Source organism: Cibotium barometz, chromosome 25, assembly GCF_041138505.1.
Source record: "Cibotium barometz isolate CiBa-2024 chromosome 25, ASM4113850v1, whole genome shotgun sequence".
Classification (NCBI taxonomy): domain Eukaryota; kingdom Viridiplantae; phylum Streptophyta; class Polypodiopsida; order Cyatheales; family Cibotiaceae; genus Cibotium; species Cibotium barometz.
Window position 1 is genome coordinate 31,875,566 of NC_141070.1, and position 15,166 is coordinate 31,890,731.

Sequence of the window (15,166 nt, forward strand, 5' to 3'; positions counted from 1 at the left end):
TGTGGATGTGAAAGGATGTGATGTGATGTAAATGGATGTGGATGTGGGTGTGATAAGATGTGATGTGATGTAAATGGATGTGGATGTGGATATGATAGGATGTGATGTGATGTGATGTGGATGTGATAGGATGTGATGTGATGTAAATGGACGTGGATGTGAATTTAAAAGGATGTGTGTGATGTAAATGAATGTGGATGAGGATGTGATGTAAATGGATGTGGATGAGATGTGATGTGATGTAAAGGGATGTGGATGTGGATGTGAATGTGATGAGATGAGGATGAAATGTGATGTGATGTGAATATATGTGGATGTGAATGTGAATGTGAATGTATGGAGGGATGTGGATAGACGTGTATGTGGATGACTGGATGGATGTGGATAAATGAGATGGAATGTGTATGGATGTGATGAGATATGGATGGATATGGATGTGATGTAATGTGGATAGAATGTATGTGATGGGATGGGAATGCAATGAATGTGATGGATGTGAATAGATGCGATGAGATTGTTGAGATATCGAGCTCATCTAGTGAGGCGGTGGACACTGATGACCCGCCTGGGGGATAGCCCCACACTTACACCACTGGCATGGTTGGTGAGATCTTGGGTGATATGCGGCCAGTGGGATGAAAGGCTGTGTGACAGCCATTCTAGAGACTGGCATAGTTATAGTGCCAGCTCATTTAGTTGGGTTCACACTATAGAGAACCCTTGTATGTATTTGGTTGAGTACCTTTCATATCGTGTGTACTCTTATCTTGTATATGGTGTGTTGAGTGTTGAGTGAAGAAGGAGAAGATTTTCAGCCTCTCACCTTGTGTGTTCTCTATTAGGGTTTTGTGAGTGTGTGTGTGCTTGCAAGAGCTCAAGCTCTCTTCCCCCTGCATCTTTTCATGGTATCAGAGCCTGGTTTGTGCTAAGGGCTGAGCTGCAAGCAAGATAACCACAGGAAGCGGTATGAGGGTAAGAGCTTCAACTACTCTTCCCTATTTGTGTTGGTGACTACACCCTTGTCGGGAGCTCTACGAGAGGCACCGACAAACGATCTCTAATTGAGGAGCTTTCTTCGCGGGAGTAAAGCTATAGGGCAACTTGTCCTATCAGACATCATTTTTCGGGCCAAACACGCGTTTCGGGCGCGTCTGGACCTCCGTTTTTTAGAAAGCAGGCAATTTCGAGCACTGCGGGCGGGTAAGTCATCGATTCTTTGCAGAACTCTGTTTTAAGAACTGCAGGAAGACAGATTGGCTGTGCAGACACAGTGTGTGCTGCAAAGAGGTCAACAGTTGCCATTGGGTGTATGTATGCATATTGAAGTCACTGGTTGTGACATTTGAGAGTACTACAGTACCGCTGCTACTGCAGAAAATATAGTAGTTTGTGCAGGACAAACCAGAGTGCTATTTTTGGTAAAATTGTGTGTCTAGCAAGATGTCAAATGATGGCATAACCCAGATTGTGGCTGAGAAGCTTGATAAGAACAACTTCCATGCTTGGAGGTTCAGGTTGACGAATTTCTTGATGGGAAAGGGCTATTGGGGACTGGCATAGAAGGTGAGCATGAAGAGGCACCGGAGATACCGGACATAAATCCGCCGACTACTGCAAATGTGAAAGAGTTTAAAGACTGGAACCAAGGAGCCAGGAAAGTTATGTATTGGCTCTCCGTTAGTATACAGGACACCATGATTGGGCACATTCAGGATGCCAAGTCCCCCAAGGAGGCGTGGGACACCTTGGTAAAACTCTATGAAACAAATACCAAGGCACGTAAGATACAATTAAAAAATGAACTTCATACTGTGGAGAAAAACAGCATGTCTGTGAATGACTATGCATTGAAGATAAAGGGTATTGTGGAATCCCTTGCATCTATTGGTGTCAGTAGATGATGATGATAAGGTGGAAGTCTGTCTACGTGGTCTAGGGCCACAATACAAGGCATTCAAGACGTCTATTCAGACTCGGAAAAACATTCCCAACTTTACAAATTTGGTGTCTATGCTGATTATAGAAGAGAGGAGCTTGGGTGAAGACCAACAATCTTCACAAAACAAAAATAGTTCAGAGCAACAGGCCTTCTACACAAGTTCAGGAAGAGGACGAGGTAGAGGAGGCCGTGGACGCGATCAAGGAGGTGGCCGAACAGGTAATCAGAATTATGGCCAACAGCAGCAACAACAACAGTCCCAGAATACACAACAACAACATCAACAACACACAGGTGGAAGAGGCAAATTCAGAGGCAGGGGGAGTCAAAGAGGACGTGGAAATTGGCAAAGACAATATAATGATGCACGTGAATGCTTTTATTGTGGTAAGCCTGGACATGTGCAAGCAGAATGTTATAAGAAGCAGGCTGACGTACAAAATGGGAAAGTGCAGTAGAACAACTATGCATCCTCAAGCAAGAACAATGAGGATAATGAAAGGTTGTTTGTTATGCAGCATGTCGTGAATGCCATGTCTGAAAATGTTGAAGCAGCACAAAAAGATGATGTATGGTATGTGGATTCAGGTGCTTTGAACCACATGACAAGTCATAGGGAGTGGTTCAAGGAGATGAAAAACCTTGAAAGACCAGGTTTTGTGGAAACAGGGGATGACACTGCTCATCCAATTGCCCATGTTGGAGATGTGCCATTGTCTATGCAGGATGGCAAAGTGAAGTACCTTGCAGATGTACTTCACGTTTCGAACATAACAAAGAATCTGGTTTCAGTTGGCCAGATGATTGAGCAGGGTTTGCAGGTTCGGTTTAACCCTGATGGTTATTATGTTGAAGACTTCAAAGGGTTGGTTGCAAAAGGCAACAAAGTGGGCAGAATGTTTACGTTGAATGTAGACATGCCTGAAATGAGTGCTACGATGTTTGCAAATGGTTCAGGAATTGTTGCAAACACAGACATTTGGCATAAAAGAATTGGACATGTGAATGTGCAGAGAATGAAGTCTGTGCAGACTAAAGGAATTGTGACAGGGCTACCAAAGTTTAAAGTGGAAGGTATGTAGAGAATATGTGAAGCATGCCAATTTGGAAAGCAAACAAAGCATGTATTTCCACGTAACACATATGTGAGCAAAAATGCACTAGATGTTGGGCATTCAGATGTATGGGGTCCTACGAAGACCATGTCTATGGGAGGATGCAGGTATTATGTGACATTCATTGATGACCACACAAGGAAAGTGTGGGTATATTTCATGAAGGAGAAGAGTGAGGTGTTCACTCACTTTCAGAATTTCAGAGTTTTGGTTAAAAAGCAAACAGGGAAATATGTAAAGTGCCTAAGGTCAGATGGAGGAGGAGAGTACTTCTCCAATGAGTTCTCTGAATTTTTTAAGAAGAATGGTATTCGGAGACAGTTTACATGCAGACACACTCCGCAGCAAAATGGAGTTGCTGAGCGGAAAAATAGGCACATTGCTGAGATTGCGCGAGCATTGATGATGGAAGAGAAGAATATGCCGCATAGCTATTGGGCTGAGGCTGTTTCTATAGCAGTATACATCATGAACAGGACTCCAAATGCAGCCATACATGATGTAACTCTAGAGGAGAGGTTTACTCGCAGAAAACCTGATTTGTCTCATCTGAAATATGTGCATGTGCCAGATGAGCTGAGAACTAAGCTGGATCCAAAAGCTGAAAAATGTGTGCTTATTGGATATTCCCTTGAGCAAAAGGGATACAGGTGTTATAACCCTGCTACACGTGAGTTGAGGGTAAGCAGGGATGTTGTCTTTGATGAGATGAGCAGCTGGTATGCTGCTGAAAAAGAAGCTGTTGGGGCTGATGTGTGGAAGTGTGGTTGCACAGAATGCAGGTCAACAATCACAGTCTTTGAGTGGACCAAGAGAGTCCTCATCTAGTGGGTCTGTTGATAGACCATGGAGTGGCAGGCTACGTCATAATACCAGTCCTACAAATGTGATTAGTACATCACGTAAAGGAAAAGAGAAAGTGGTTGAGCCCCTTGGTATGCCTGACATTTCTGCAGGGCATTCTCATGTTGATGGAGAGTCTAGTGGCTCAGATATGAGCCTTGATGAGGAGCTTGGGATCCCAGCAGCTATGAGAACACCTGGTGTAAAGAAGGCTATGGAAGCCATGAATGAAAAGCTGCGAAGATCTGGGAGAGTGAAAAACCCTGTGCAGAGATTTACATATGATGGTTATGTGGCACATCACTATGCATATATGGCAAAGGTTGTGCAAGTTGTAGAGCCCACATGCATTGATGAGGCTGTTGGAAATGTGTGTTGGGAGAAAGCTATGGATGAGGAGATGGATGCACTATATGGAAATGAGACTTGGGATTTAGTGCAATTGCCTGAAGGCAAGAAAGCCATTGGGATGCAAGTGGGTGTACAAAGTAAAACATAACAGTGATGGAAGCATAAACAGGTATAAGGCTAGGTTGGTAGCCCCAAAGGATATGCGCAGACATATGGCATTGATTATGAGGAAACTTTCAGCCCAGTTGCCAAGATGGCAATAGTGAGAGTTGTGATAGCAGTGGCCGCGTTAAAGCAATGGTCTTTACATCAGATGGATGTAAAGAATGCATTCTTGCATGGAGATTTGCAAGAAGAGGTGTATATGTTACAGAACAGCCACTTGGTTATGAGGATGTGAGTCACCCCGAGCATGTTTGCAAGTTAAAGAAAGCCTTGTATGGCTTAAAACAAGCACCAAGAGCATGGTCTGACAAGATTTCAGAATATCTTGTCACTATTGGCTTTCATGTAGCCAATGTAGATTTCTCGCTGTATGTGAGACACGGTGATAGAGCGGTTGTGCTTGTTGTCATCTATGTAGATGACTTGATCATTACGGGGGATCATGATGTAGAGATCTTTGATGTAAAGATCTTGCTTAGACAGAAGTTTGAGATGAAGGATCTGGGTGAGCTCAAATATTTCTTGGACATTGAGGTGATTAGGTCACCACATGGTATTGGATTACTGCAGAGACAGTATGGCTTGGACATGTTGTCCAAGTATGGTATGACAGGCTGTAAGCCTATTTCCGTGCCATTGGATCAGAATGGCAAGTTGAGTGCAGATTCAGGAGAGATTTTGGAGGATCCTACTATGTATAGGCACATAGTAGGAAGTTTGATCTACATGACGATCACCAGACCAGATTTGAGCTATGCTGTTGGTGAGTCAGTTTATGCAGGTTCCACGGAAACCGCCTTTGGATGCATTGAGACGCATACTGAGGTATGTGAGGTCTACTTTGCATTGTGGACTGTTTTATGAAACTAGGATAGAGATATGTGTACATGGATACGCAGATGCTGATTGAGATGGTAGTATCTCAGATAGAAGATCTACCAGTGGCTTCATGTTTTCTTTGGGGAGTGCTGCTGTGACTTGGAGCAGGAAGAAGCACCTACGGTTGCTCTATCCAGTACGCAGGCCGAGTACAGAGGAGCTGCTATGGCAGCATGTCAGGTAGCTTGGTTGAGAAAGCTACTTGCAGATTTGGGTCTATCAGTGGATAGACAAGTTGTCATTTTTTGTGACAACATTAGCCGTATACAGTTGGCCAGGAACCCAGTTTTTCATGCTCGCACGAAGCATATAGAGGTCCACTACCATTTTGTCAGAGAGAAGGTCTTGGCAGGAGACCTTGACCTTGTTTATGTCAGCACACAGGATCAGGTAACTGACATCTTCACCAAAGCATTGGGTACAGAGAAGCTCCGCAGATTCAGGGCTTCGCTTGGTGTACATGAGATGGAGTTGAGCTCGAGGGGCAGTGTTGAGATATCGAGCTCATCTAGTAAGGTGGTGGGGGATAGGCCCTACACTTACACCACTAGCATGGTTGGTGAGGTCTTGTTTGATATGCGGCCAGTGGGATGACAGGCTGTGTGACAGCCATTCTAGAGACTGGCATAGTTATAGCGCCAGCTCATTTAGTTGGGTTCACACTATAGAGAACCCTTGTATGTATTTGGTTGAGCACCTTTCATATCGTGTGTACTCTTATCTTGTATATGGTGTGTTGAGTGTTGAGTGAAGAAGGAGAAGATTTTTAGCCTCTCACCTTGTGTGTTCTCTATTAGGGTTTTGTGAGTGTGTGTGTGCTTGCAAGAGCTCAAGCTCTCTTCTCCCCTGCATCTTTTCAGAGATGTGAATGGATGTCAATTTGACGTGATGTAAATAGATGTGAATGTGATGTGGTGTGATGTAAATCAAGGTAGATGTGAATGGATGAGATGTGATGAGAATGGATGTGATGTGAATCTGGATAGATGTAAATAGATGAGATGTGATGAGAATGGATTTGATGTGATGTGATGTGATGTGATTCTGGATAGATGTGAATAGATGAGATGTGATGAGAATGGATGTGATGTGAATCGGGATAGATGTGAATAGATGAGATGTGATGTGAATGGATGTAATGTGATGTGATGTGAATCAGGATAGATGTGAATCAAGATAGATGTGAATCAGGATAGATGTGAATGGATGAGATGTGATGTGAATGGATGTGATTTGATGTGGTGATGTGGACCGGGGTAGATATGAATGGATGTGATGTGATGTGATGTGGATATGGGTAGATGAGAATGGATGAGATGTGATGAGGATAGATGTGGATAGATGTGATGAGCTGTAATATGATGAGGATAGATGTGATGAGATGTGATGAGATGTAATATGATGCGATTAAATGATAATGGATGAAGGACGATGGGAATACATATGATTGGATGTGGATTAAGCAAAGTGAATTGATTTAGAAGAATGAGGAATAACGAGAAATGATGTGGAACGATGTGAAAAGATGTGGAATACATATGATTGGATGTGGATAAAGCAAAGTGAATTGATTTAGAAGAATGAGGAATAACGGGAAATGATGTGGAACGATGTGAAAAGATGAGAGTTTGTTAGAAACTGTATTTATGACCTGTTTTTAAATGATTGTTTTATGTCAAGAATGTTGGGGAAGCATTTTGACCATCTTGTGAATGATGTCGTTAAGACCTAAGTGGGTGATAAAGTTGCAATAACTGACGAAGAGTCAACGGAGGACGTCTCGTGTAGTAGCAAGGTTGGCCGACCAGCCTCGGTTTGATTTAAATGGTGAGCTTCCGGTACGGTGGATGAGGGACCAAGGAAGCGGCCTATGAGTGAAGTGCTAGGTGACTTGCGAAGGATCCTAGAGGGTGCTGACTATACAGTGCTCGGGCTCTGGGTCGCCGAAGATACCCACGCGTGCATGAAGGAAGAAAATGGAACAAGGTGTCAGAGTTGTTTTCTGAACTCGGGCATGGATCTGGTTGATTGACCTTGTTGGTCCTCACAACGGATGAGTCCATGGCTCTTTTATATGGATCTGTTGGTTGATCTTGCTGATCTTCAACAGAGAGTCCATCTGCATTTTTATAAGTGAATATATTTTCGGGTACTATGAGCTAGGAACTATTGAAAAGACCCCTGAGTGGACAGGTGGTGAGCATTTTGGTTGCCAATGATGCCATAGGTACACCGATGAAAGAATGACTGGAAATTAGAATTCAACCGAATATTTTGGAGGATTATGGTCTGTGATACTATGGTTTCATTTTTAAAGTCAGCTGAATCCGTGAAACACGCAATTTCATATTGGGTGTGTAAGTGGTGTGAATATCTTGAAGTTTGGTTGAAGTGTCGGTGGCTAGGGGGCCTGGGAACTCTTTTCCCTGGTACCCGAGACAAAACATAACCAAATTCCTAAATGGATTCTATCACTACAGTGGTTGGTGGGCGGTTGGCTAACCCATGGGACTGGATGGGGTTAGGCTGGACTAATGGATTCCTAAAATGAGACTCAATTCTGTTATAGTACAATAAATGAAGTAAATCCCGGATAGTTCTTGTTCTATGGAAAAGAATCAACGGCTGTGCCTCTCGATGAGGAAAAAAATGTTGGTCTCTATGATCCAAGTGCAAGTCTTTTCCTTGATCTAACCATGTGACTTACTGGTTCGGTCAGATCAGTTTGGTTAGTTAAGGCTCTTGACTACGTTAGAATAAAAATATCCTGGAGGAATCGCCCGTGCTTTGTGGGCGAGGGAAGTTTTTCTGGGTTCGGTTTTGGAAGAACCGAGGGATTGGTCTCTTGTCCAGATATTCATGGGCGAGGCCGCGAGTGAGAGGCTCTGCGCCCTGTGCAAGAAGTGTTACTTCCGTTGCTAGCACCCCCGAATTCGTTGCGCAAAGGGGGCAGGGATCTTTCAGGATCTATGTACATGTTTTCATCATCATTACAAGGGACATTTGTAGCCATTTATATGGTATTGATGTGTGGACGTAGGCTAATAATGGGCCCGAGACCTTTTTCCCTCTTTAGGAGGTTTTTTCTCTCGAGAATATGTATGCACTCTTATGAGTGTGTGTAAGTGAACTCATCATGTCACTTCACTTGTACTTAACTCATTTCTCATTAATATACTTTGAGTGTTGTGCTTCCATATATCCCTCCTTGCTTGCTACATCCATGTGTGTGTTGCTACATTGATCTCCACTCCAACGTAAGTCTTTAGAAAAATTGATCTGAATTAGATCCATATGGATGAAGGATACATTTTCAAGACGGCCTTTAGAATCCAAACTGGTCCCACTATTAGTTTTTAATTATGCCATTTCGTTTGACTCATGATATGGCTACTTTCATCAGAATGGTGAATATAATGTTCTTAAAGTATCAAAATTTTATTATGGGGTTTTTTGATACTATCTTAGTTTTTAGTAAGAAACATTGTGAGCACAAACATCATTTAGAACTATCATTTAGAACAAGTGTTCTCATTTCTTTGAGAGAATTAACTCTATGTCAAGCCTGATAAGAGCCATTTCTTTCAAGAAGAAATTAAATACTTAATTTCTTTCAAGAAGAAATTAAATACTTAGAACATCTTGTATTTGCTGTGATGGTATCCCTAAAAATATCCAAAGCATTGTTACTTTGCCCAAACCAGGTGATATTCACAAACTTTGATCTTTTCTTGGCTTGTGTAGCTACTATAAGAAGTTTGTTAGAAACTTTACATATATTGCAGATCCATTAACCAAACTTCTTAAGAAAGCTAGACACTTTGACTAGACTAGTAGATAGGACCATTACTTTTCTGAACTTACAAAAGCCTTGACTCATGCATTAGTCCTTAGATTACCATATTTTTAGCAACAATCATTCTTTGTGGTAGAGTTATTGTGATGCAAGTGGGCAAGGTTTTAGTGATGTTCTCATGTAGGATGTTCACACCATTGCCTATGAGAGTCATACATTTAAACCAACATAGAGAAATTATAGTACATATACTATTATAGATGATTTGAGAATTTGGAAACATTACTTGATGATATTTGAATTCTTAATCAAAATAGACCAACGGGGCATTAGACATTTATTGACCTAACAATTGATTTTTGATTAACACATTGAATGGGCTTTGTTTGTCCAGAGTTTCTAAGCCTTGCTCCAACATTAACCAGGGAAGGAAAATGTTATGGTGCATGCTTTAAGTAGACATCCTTATGTACACAACATCTTTGTAATTGAGAGTGAACCTTTGAACCCTATGAACCAGCAGGGAAGGGAAATGTTGTTGCACATGATTTAAGTAGATATCCTTATGTCCACAATGTCAATTGAGAGTGAGCCTTTGAACCCTATGAGAGAATCTTGTGAGCAAGACCCTAACGTCTCTAAAATTTGGATCAATCTTAAATATAATGATTGGAACCCCATTAGTGCTTACTCATGTCATGATGGTTACCTCTTCTTTCATCAAAAGAGGTTGCATGTCGCTCATCCTGTCAAACAGTTTGTTTTGGAGGAAACCATCATAACATGAGTACAATGATTAGAATCCCATTGATAATTACTCATGTTATGATGGTTACCTCTTCTTTCAAAAGAGGTTGCATGTCACTTATCCCTTCAAATAGTTTGTTTGGTTTTACCTCTCTGTAATTGAGAGTGAACCTTTGAACCCTATGAGAGAGTCTTACGAGCAAGACCCTAACTTTTTAAAAGTTTGGATCAATTATTGGAACCCCATTGGTGATTACTCATGTCATGATGGTTACCTCTTCTTTCAAAAGAGGTTGCATGTCACTGATCCTTCAAACAATTTATTTGGTTACCTCTCTATAATTGAGAGTGAACCTTTGAACCTTACGAGAGAGTCTTATGAGCAAGACCCTAACTTCTCTAAAGTTTGGATCAATCTTAAATACAATTATTAGAACCCATTTTGTGATTACTCATGTCATGATGGTTACCTCTTCTTTCAAAAGAGGTTACACGTCACTCATCCCTTCAAACAGTTTGTTTTGGAGAAAATGCATCAAGTGTCATACATGGGTCATAGAGGTGTTTCTCCTACCTTGCACATAGTTTCAAAAGATGTAGCAAAGTTTGTGTTTGAATGTCCTATTTGTCAGTAAATAAAAAGCTATAAAGGTAAGACTCAAGCAGTTCTCACACCTCTACCAATCCTACTGATACTTGGGAATAGATACCTATGGATTTTATTATGGGTTTGCCTACTACATCCGATCATAACAATATGATTTTTGGACTATAGTGGCCCGTTTGAGTAAGCAAGCCTATTTCTTACCTTAAAAGAAGGCTTTGTCTTCTCAGCAAACAACAAGCTGCAACAAACACATGCATATTAAGCAAATCTTTGGGCATCATGTTTTCATAAAACATTATTTTAGAGACTTTGCAATAATTTTTTCAGACAGAGACTTTGTAATAATTTTGGATTGCTTTTCTCCAACTTAAGCACTAAGCATAGATTTCCATTCAGAACATGTCAAGTGGTATAGAGATTCATCTTCTTGTATGCCATATATTTCAATCCTTTGTACATGCTGGCTAATTGTCTTAAAAATTATCTTTGACATTGTTTTTGACTGGAATCCAATGGGCATAAAATAATTGCAGAAGACATTAGCAATCATACCCTAAGTGGATTTTTTTTCCATGTGCATATTGATGCAACAACACTGCTATTGGATGTGTGTTAGCATAGCTAGCGGAGTGTAACATGGACTTCCCTATGGCCTTTGCTAGTCAAAAACTCAATGATGTTGAATGCAATTATAGTACCATAGAGAGAGAGGGGTTAGCGGTGCAAGTTGCAAAGCGTGTCTGTCTAAATGGGCTTGGCAAAGAGTACAAGCCATTCAAGACCTCCATTGCAATTAGGGAGAATATCCCAACTTTCGAGACTTTATATTTATGCTGATCATAGAAGAAAAGGCTTTAGGTGAGGATTCTTCTTCACAAAAAGCAAGAACACATCGGAACAAGCCTTCTACTCTAATTCAGGTAGAGAGAGGTAGAGGCCGTGGTGAGGCCAAGGTGGTGGCCGACAAGGAAATTAGAATTCTGGACAACAACAGTCCAATGATTCACAGCAACAATCATACACAGGTGTGGAAGAGGCCAGTCTAGAGGCAGAGGGAGTCAAAGAGGCCGAGGTGGTTGGCAAAGAAATCAAAATGCAAATAGCATAGAGTGCTATTACTGTAGCAAACCAAGACACATGGCAAAGGACTGTTATAAAAAGCAGAATGACATTAAAAGTGGAAAGTTGCAACAAGGCAACTATTCATCATCTAGCAAACATTTTTCCTTTCTACATTCCCCTATGTGCTATGAGCAACTTTGGCCCAAGTGCTACTTTGGCAATTCCCCCCCTTAATGCTACTTTGACTCTAAGGTGAAGGATGAATTTCTAGCTTGGGTACACCATTGGCCCCAGAGGCTAGTTACAAGCACTTTTTGTAGGAAGTAGGATTTTTTACCGACACATTTTTGTTTAAGAGATGGGTAGTGAGAGGATTTTTTGTTGCATGCTCATTTGGCCACTTACAATATTTTTCCAACTTTGTTGATTGAAAACCTTGTTAATACATAATTTTATGATGTCGTTTGGTGATCTCATTGTTGGTGGAAATTTGGGTGTAGATGCGCATGGTGGAAATTTTTTATAAGCTCATAAAGATAGGCCAATTATACTTGCTTGAAAAACACCTTTGGTGTGAACACACCCTTTACCATTCTATTTTTTTTTCTTTAAAAAAACAACCTTATCAGACTGACGTCTGATAAGGTGTTTTTTTACACCTTATCAGACTGACGTCTGCCTCCGCACGATGGGAGCTGGCCACATCTGCCCGCTTCTGCTATGCTCAACGTTGCCTCCACGCTCACCTTCAGCTTTTCGACACTGGCCGCTTCTCGACCTGCATTGCTGGGAAAATGGCACGCAGCCTCTGTGGTCTATCTCGTGTAGCAGAGACAGCCAAAGCATGATCCGACGAGCTTTTGGGAGGAGTTGAGTTTGCCTGTTGTGCGCGGAGGTCAAAATGGCCCTTCACTTCAATGATGGACACACAAGTGCACGCGGGTCTTCTTAGTTCTTTGCCATCTGCTTGCCTTTCTTCTCTCCGTTTCCTTCTGATGCCTTTGCTGCTCTTGGCCCTTACCTTGTTACAGGCCCTTACCTTGTTACAGTTGAGACAAGAGCTGCTGCTGCCTCCACTATAGACAAAGCTAATCAGCTGTTGCTATATTTCTTTATTTCTCTCCCTCCTCACAGGCCGCCCCTTGTGTTCTCACTCTCTTTTATCCTTGATGCAAGAAATCAGAAAACCCTAATCACTAAAAGAGAAGCTTAATTTGCCCTAACTTGTTCACTAAGTGAACCCTAATGAAGTGGAGAAAATAACTAAGCTAAGAAAACATGGATCAAACTCTCCTAATGACAAACCGTCTACCTAATGATAAACTAATCTTATACTAATCTACTTTAATGATATTGATAATCTAAGGTGGATAGAAATGAAGGAGACTCATTGTGATGAGTGTGTGCCGTTTAAGTTTAGACTCAAGTTCAGTTAGGTTACAAAGATGGAAACTTGTACTCATAAAAAGACTTGAGATGTTGTGCTTGTACTCCACTGCTTGAAAAGTCCTCGTTTTATACGAGGAGATTACAACTTAGCTTTTCTCTTGCATGTGGAATAATTCTCAGTTGGTGATGTACCTTCTCACACTCACTCCATACTTTCCTTGTGCTCTTTGGCACCACGTATCTCAACAATGCTTGTTAGGGGAAGTGCCACATGGCAAGGGTGGGGAGTGTACTATGGATCATACATTGTGGCAAAAGATCATGAAATTTTGTACGCTCAATTCTTCCGAGATGGACAAATGGATCCAAAGGTATGATCTTGCTCAAATAGAGAGAAGAAATGCTCGCACAAAGCTTTTAGGACTACAAGGAGAACTAGAAGACTCCCAATATCCACCTAATCTTCAAGAACTTCCCACCTTCATGCCTTCTTGGTGGTTGGATGAGGCTATTACTAGGGCAAGAGAGGAAGGGGAGGAGATAATGATTATCGAAGAGAAGCTAGAGGACATGGGATGAAAGTAATATAATTGTCCTAAACATATGTATACCTAATTATGTGTGACTCTAACCCTTCCTTTTTTAACTCTTTTGTAGTATCGATCACTTGGAGCTCTATGGTCGAGAGGCTATCATTTTTATGTGGAGCATATAGACATGTGATTCAAGAGTAATGGCTATGTTTAAGCAACAAAGTAGCACTCCAACAATGTGACAATAACATGATTCAAGATTAAATGAAATATTATGGAAAAATTAAAGAGATTATTCGAGTAGATTTTAGAGACTTCAACATGTTCATTTTCAACATGGAGTGGTTGAAAGTGGTGATGATGGATGGACCTAGGGCCACAATTAAAGAGATCGACGTGGGTTTATAGTGTTTGACTCCACTAAATTATGGATAGATATTACCTACACATTTATCCTACCAACACAATGTGAGAAGGTACAATATGCATATATTTTGTAATAATCAATTTATGTTTTTCACACACCATTTTATGTGTTTTCACTATAAGGTTATATGCCAATCAGATCCTTCGTATAGAATCTAGTGGTATGTTATCCAGGTCGCTCCTTGAAGAAAACAAATGTATAATAAAAAAGAGATCAAAGACTTAGGAGATGGCTCAATTCCGACAAGTTCATCAAACCTACACACTGAAGATAGAAACTAGGGTGCACAAGATCACAACAATAATCATGGAAATCAAGATCTCGAGGGGTTCATTAAAAAATATGTAAGTCTACTATGTGCAATGATTTAGAAAAGATTTTTTAAAAACAAAGATTTTGAGAAAATTTTACAAAAATCTACTTACATAAGGGAGTTTTAAATGGCATTTTGAACAAAAACTTGTAAGCTTATAAAGAAAAAAAATATCATTTTATTAATCAAAATTCACAAAAATGACTTTTTTAATACCCTTTGAACGCATGTAGGTCTTCCCAAGAGTACACCGCCAAGATCAAGATTAGCAACATCATGATCATGAATTTGTGGACAACGGTGGTAATGGTGATGAAGATGATGACAATGCTAAAACAACTTTGTTTTGCGGAAGGGATAGATATTTTTGGAACCATAGGTCTTGTAGAAGATGAACTTGAAAATTTGTAAGCTGAAATTTCAATGCTCACATAACCCCATTTTTAGTATGAATTTCTCGACTATGTATGGTGTTCAATCTTGCAAGAGTAGAGCTTGCCCTCCTACTAGCTTCTTGTAGAAAGGAGCGAGGCCAGCCTTGGTCACCCACGCTATTGCACCCCAAGTGGTAATACATGGCACGGACTCCGTCGCCGTGTAGAGGTGAAGAAGGCTTTGCCATACATGTTGCGCTTTGGGACAATCCCAAGGGAATGTCTCTATGACTCCAAGTGATGGCTCCAACACTCCAAAGTGCCGACAATGAGGTGGTGGTGGGCTAACTACCAAAGGAAGAGTGTGACCTTCCTTGGCCGATAGCTGCCTCAGTAATGCTTCCAAATATCTTTGAGAAAGTAGGAAGAAATGCAATGTGAGGCCCAATGATCAGTTGATTTCGAGGTGCCATCTATCACATGCATCTGGATATTGTGACTCATCTAGATGAGTGGGGGTGGAAAGACCCATTTAGCCTAGAGAGCCCAACCACTCCGTTCTTTCATTACATGGACCGAGGACTACTAGGAGGATATCATGGTGGGTGAAGGTGCTATGCCACTGT